Genomic DNA, 6,370 nt, shown 5'->3' with positions numbered 1-6,370 from the left:
ATCCTGGACAAGACCGCCGACAATGCGGTGCTACGTTCTCAAAGAGCAAAGAAGCCCAACCTTGCATTAAAGGCCAAGGTTAGTGTGGAAGAAGAAGAAGAAGGGGAAGAAGAGGAGAGCAACCCTGAAGATACAAAGTATGATTATCATGAGCACATGGCTCTTGCTTCACGGCAATTTTGGAGTAAGAAGAACTCAAGGCCCAACTTCAACAAGAACAACTCAAGTGGCAACAAGGTCAAGCAACGCGTGAGGACTTGCTATAATTGTGGCAATGTGAGCCATTTTGTTGCGGAATGCCCTTATGAGAAGAGAGAAGACAATGGTGGCAAGCTCATTCGAAAGGACAAAGCCAAGTCTTTCCCTAACAAGAGCAACTTCACCAAGAGGACTCCTCCCAAGGGGTTGGTTGCACAAGCAGAGTACAATGAGGATGATGATGACGATGAAGGCGGTGACTCGGTTGCTATGGCCTCCGTGGCCATTGCAACAACTCCTCGGGTATCCCTCTTCAACTTACCCAATGAGAACATCATCGCCAAGTGCCTCGTGGCTAAAGCAACCAACAAGGTAACCCCCAACATCAAAACTACCATCATTACTAATCCTTCCTTGACGGATTGCATTGATGAAAATGTGGGGCCTAATGAGGAAGAAAATGAGTTTGATTCCTTTATGAGTAAGCTCAAGGGTAAGTCCAAGAAGCACTTTGTTGCTCTCTTGGAACAACTTGGTGAAGCCAATGACACCATCGAGGCTCACAAAGAAATCATCTCTAAGATGGAGGGGCATAGTCGTGATTATGCCGATGAGATATCGGATCTCTCAAATGCTCTTGAGGAAGAGCATGGTCTTCATTTGGCTCTTGAGGAGTCACACAATGATGATCATGCTAAATTAAAGAAAGATCTTGATCATGCTTGTGTCTTATCTCGTGTGCTAAATTCCGAGAAGGCCAAACTTGAAGTTGATCTTGCTAGACTCAAGGAAGAGTTTGATATACTTGACAAGGCCCATAAAGCCTTGAAAGGTATTCATGCTAGTCTTAAAGAGTCTCACGATCAACTCCAAGTGAAGCTAACTAAGGAGAAAGCCACCTTTCCTCATATGGTTTTGATTGATAATGCAAATGCTACTAACCCATGTTGTGAGCATGTGCATATTATCGAGGAGAATGCCAAGTTGAAGATGTAACTTGAGAAAGGCCTTGTGTCGTGCATACAAGGTGAGAAGAACCTCAACGACCTTTTGAGCAATCAAAAGGAAGTTTTGGCCAAGGAAGAGATTGGGTTTGCACCCATGCCCAAGAACAAGAAGAAGAATGACAAGACCAAGCGACCTCCCCCTCTCAAGCAAACCTTTGTGAAGGAGGGAGAGGGTGCCTCCAAGGATAAGAATAATAATGTGAAGGTTGGTGGTGCCAAGAGAAGCAATGCCACCCCTTCCAACAAAGTCGGCGACTTTAACCCTTCTTATGTGTTGTGCCGTGCTAGTGATGGGCATGTTTATGCCAAATTTATTGGTTCTCCTTATGAGTACATTGAATGGTCTATTTGGGTTCCTAAGACCCTTGTCACTAACATCAAAGGGCCCATTACAAAATGGGTACCTAAATCCAAGCATTGATCTCTTGTAGGTGTTTGCTTCTGGTGGGGGATCATGGTTGCTCGATAGTGGAGCTACAAATCATATGACCGGAAGCAAGGACTTGGTGGTGGACGTGCACAAGATTCCATCTATGCCCACCAATGTTGAGTGGGGTGGTGCCTCGTTGTCCAAGGTATTGGGACTCGACATGGTTGTCATTTCTCCTGATCTCACGATCAAGAAGGTCATGCTTGTTGAGTCCCTTGCATACAATTTACTTTCCGTTTGTCAACTTTCACTCATGGGTTTTGCCACCTTCTTTGATATTGATACCGTGGCCCTCTTGTGGAGCAAGACTCTTAAAGTAGCCTTTGTTGGGCATGTCGAGAACGGTCTCTATGTGATTAATTTTTTGGAGCGAACTAAGACCGCGACATGCCTAATGGCTAAAGTTGATGTGGGATGACTTTGGCATTGTCGTCTAGCCCATGTCAATATGAGATCTTTGCAAAGTCTTCTCAAGGGGGACCATGCTCGTGGACTAACAAACGTTAGTTTTGCTAAAGATCGTGCTTGCAGTGCTTGTATCGAAGGAAAGCTACATGAGAAGGCTCACCCTCCCACGACTATCATTTACTCGAAGAGGCCTTTGGAGCTCCTTCACATGGATCTCTTTGGGACTCCATCCTTCGATAGTCTTGGGGGTAGAAAGTATTGCTTGGTGATTGTGGATGACTATTCAAGATACACATGGGTTTATTTCTTCAAAAGGAAGAGCGAGGCCCAACAAACCATCATTGATTTTGCAAATGAAGCCCAACGTCAACACAATGCAAAGATCTTGACAATAAGAAGTGACAACGGCACCGAGTTCAAGAACTACACCTTGGATGAGTTTCTTAGTGATGAGGGGATCAAGCATCAATATTCCGCACCATACACCCCTCAACAAAATGGTGTAGCGGAAAGGAAGAACCGGACGTTGATGGATGCGGCAAGGACCATGATGGCGGAGTTCAAGTCTCCATACAACTTTTGGGCCGAAGCCATCAATACCGTGTGTCATGCATCCAATCGGCCCTACCTCCGCAAGGGCTTGAACAAGACTCCATATGAGATACTCACCGGTAACAAGCCCAACCTCAAGTACTTTCGGGTGTTCGGGTGTAAGTGTTTCATTCTTAAGAAAGGTGTTCGTTTGTCTAAATTCGAGGCTAGAGCTTATGAGGGCATATTCGTTGGTTATGCTACAAACTCCCATGCTTACCGTGTTCTCAATAAGTCCACGGGCCTTATTGAGGAGACGTGTAACGTGGAGTTTGATGATAATAATGGCTCCCAAGTGGAGCAAAGTGGTACTTGTGATGTAGGTGATAAAATTCCTCCCCAAGCCATAAGAAGAATGGGTGTTGGTTATATCCTACCCATTGAGGAACCCCTTGTGGCCAAAGGAGAAGGACAATGTTCCACTCATGTGGAACCATCACCAACCCGAGACCCACTCGCTTCCGAAGAACAAAGTGAAGGCCCTCAACCTCATGAACATGACCAAGGGCAAGATCAACCTCAAGACGGTGTTGAGTCACCAAGTGATGCCCAAGGTCAAGTTCTCTCCTCCGAGCAAGTTCAAGATCAAGAGCAAGCTCAAGATCAAGAACAAGCTCAAGACGACGCTCAAAATGATCAAGTGGCCGCTCCTCAACTCACCCCGAGGAGGAATTGGAGCGTCGTGCCGCCAAGATTGCATCCAAGCTCTCTACCAAGGGTCATCTCATGAAGAATGTGCTTGGAAGCATTCAAAAGGGGGTAAGCACTCCTATACAATTGGCAAACTATTGTGAACATCACATGTTTGTCTCTTGTGTTGAACCCCAAAAGGTCTATGAGGCGCTCGAAGATCCGGATTGGCTCAATGCCATGCATGAAGAACTAAACAACTTCGAGTACAACAAGGTGTGGAGATTGGTGCCAAGGCCAACGGGGAACAACAATGTCATTGGAACCAAATGGATATTCAAGAACAAGCAAGATGCTCATGGGACAATAGTTCGCAATAAGGCAAAATTGGTAGCACAAGGCTACTCCCAAGTCGAGGGTATCAACTACGGTGAAACCTTTTCTCCCGTTGCTCGCCTTGAATCCATTCGTTTGTTGATTGCTTATGCTTCTCATCATAACTTTAAGTTGCAACAAATGGATGTGAAGAGTGCTTTTCTTAATGGTCCTATTAATGAGTTGGTATATGTCAAACAACCCCCCGGGTTCGAGGACCCCTACTTCCCCGATCATGTGTATCAACTCGATAAGGCACTCTATGGCCTTAAACAAGCCCCACGTGCGTGGTATGACCACCTTACCGAGTTGTTGCAAGATCATGGATTTGAAATTGGGAAAATCGACCCCACTCTTTTTACTAAGAGGGTCAAAGGGGAGTTGTGTGTGTGCCAACTACATGTTGATGATATTATATTTGGTTCTCCTAACAAAGCTTTCAATGAGGAATTTGCCGCTCTCATGACCTCAAAGTTCAAGATGTCTTCGATGGAAGGGTTGAGGTTCTTTCTCGGGTTCGAAATCAAACAAATAAGAGAAGGAACCTTCATCAACCAAGCCAAATACACTCAAGACATGCTAAAGAGATTCAAGCTAAGTGATGTCAAGATGGCTTCCACTCCAATGCCCACCAAGTGCCAACTGGACATTGATCCCAATGGTAAAGAGGTGGATCAAAAGGTATATCGCTCCATGATTGGCTCCTTGCTTTACCTTTGTGCATCTAGACCGGATATCATGTTGAGTGTGGGAATTTGTGCACGGTTTCAAGCCGCACCTAAGGAAAGCCACTTTGTGGTGGTCAAGCGAATCTTTCAATATTTGGCTCATACCCCAAACTTTGGCTTATGGTACCCAAGAGGAGCAAACTTCAAGCTTGTAGGTTATTCGAACTCAGATTGGGCGGGAGACGAAGTGGATAGGAAGTCCACTTCTGGAGGATACCAATTCCTTGGTTGCTCTTTGGTAAGTTGGTCTTCTAAGAAGCAAAGTTGTGTGTCTCTCTTGTCCACCGAAGCGGAGTATGTGGCGGCCGGTAGTTTTTGTGCACAACTTCTTTGGATGAGGCAAACTTTAAAGGATTACGGTGTCATTTGTGACAAAGTGCCTCTTTGGTGTGGCAATGAAAGTGCCATCAAGATTTCTCTCAACCAGGTTCAACACTTCAAGATGAAGCATATTGATATTCGGTATCACTTCATCCGGGATCACATTAGTCGAGGGAAGATCGAGCTCAACTATGTCAACAATCATGATAACCTTGGAGATATTTTCATGAAGCCTTTTGATGAAGTAAGATTTCGCGAGTTAAGGCATGAGCTAAATATCATTGATTCGAGCAATGTTGCTTGAACCCTTGCACACCCCACCATACTCAGCTTGTTATCTTGTTTAGGTGTAGGCATGGACATAGGGGGAGTGTTGTTCTCTCCATGAACTCTTCCTCCCCCCCATTATGCATAAATTGATCAACTCTTTCACATTAGCCATTGTTGATGGTACTTGTGCTTCAAAGACGAGTTGTGGTCATGGGCCCAAGGATAATTCTTCGCGGCACCATACCCTCTTAACTCAAACATAGGTGGCTTCGGCCACCGCCCTTGTGCTTAGGTATTTTTTTCCTTTGTTGGGTGTTTCCGTTTGCCTAGATGTTTGAATTCTCTAAAGAGTGGCTTTTCTTGGTTGCTTCTTGCACTCTTGAGAGTCTTCTTCATCATATTACAATGACATGTTTCTATCCTAAGCCTTCTTATCCCAAGCCATCCTGTCCAAATGTACACAAGTTGATCTCCTTGTGCTTGGGCTGTTGCAACCTGGCGGTACAACCGATGGTCAGACCGGTTCTACCGGTCTTCCCCTCTGTTGTACAGTCTCAGCGGTACTTCTGGTCCTGCACGAGCGGTTCTACCACTTCTGCCTATACCAGTACCTCTGACCGGTACTACCGGTGTTTGGACGCGGTACTACCGCTGCTTCTGGAGCGGAAGTACCACTCTCAACCGCCTGGTAGTTACAGGACCGGTACTACCGCTCCTAAGAGCGGTACTACCAGTTAACATCTGGGGCATATAAAAGGGGCGCGGGCAGAAGGGGTCTTTCTTTTCCCCTTCGTGCTCGTCTTCCCCCTTTTTCTCCCACGCCGGTTGCTTCGTCCTTCACCCCGGAGCGCCCTCAGGTTCTCCAGATCGGTTGGCCCTCCATCGGATTTGCTCCGTGGAGGCCGCCTCCTCTTCGATCTCTTCCATGGATACCGGTAATGCCTTGTTGTTATCCTTTTTAGGGTTCCTCATTTTGAATCCAACCCTAGGGCATTGCTTGTACTCCCCCATTTTCGGCCAAATGGTTGGTGGGAGAGATCCGTATAGCCTCCTCCTGCTTCCTGTGTGTACGTAGTTATAGGAATATGGCATATAGATTCGAGAACGGGCAGTTCCAGTTCTTCCACTCGGCGGTTTCGCTCCCAGCGGTACTACCGCTCCTTGCGAGCGGTACCACCGCTCCTTGCGAGCGGTACTACCGCCCGGGCGGTACTACCGGTGGTCCAACCGGAACAACCGGTTTCTCTGAACCTATGTACCCTGTTTCTCTTCTACCCACGTATATGAAACATATTCCTCTGATCTTGTGTACATTCCTCTCATCTTTGCTGGGGTTTCTGTGTGCTCTCTATGTGCGTCTGCAGGTGGTTCTAGTTCCCGTGCTGCTCGGAAGCCTCAAAACACCAAGAAGA

This window comes from Triticum aestivum, chromosome 7A, assembly GCF_018294505.1.
Source record: "Triticum aestivum cultivar Chinese Spring chromosome 7A, IWGSC CS RefSeq v2.1, whole genome shotgun sequence".
NCBI classification, from domain to species: domain Eukaryota; kingdom Viridiplantae; phylum Streptophyta; class Magnoliopsida; order Poales; family Poaceae; genus Triticum; species Triticum aestivum.
Note: the sequence above shows the minus strand (reverse complement) of the source record.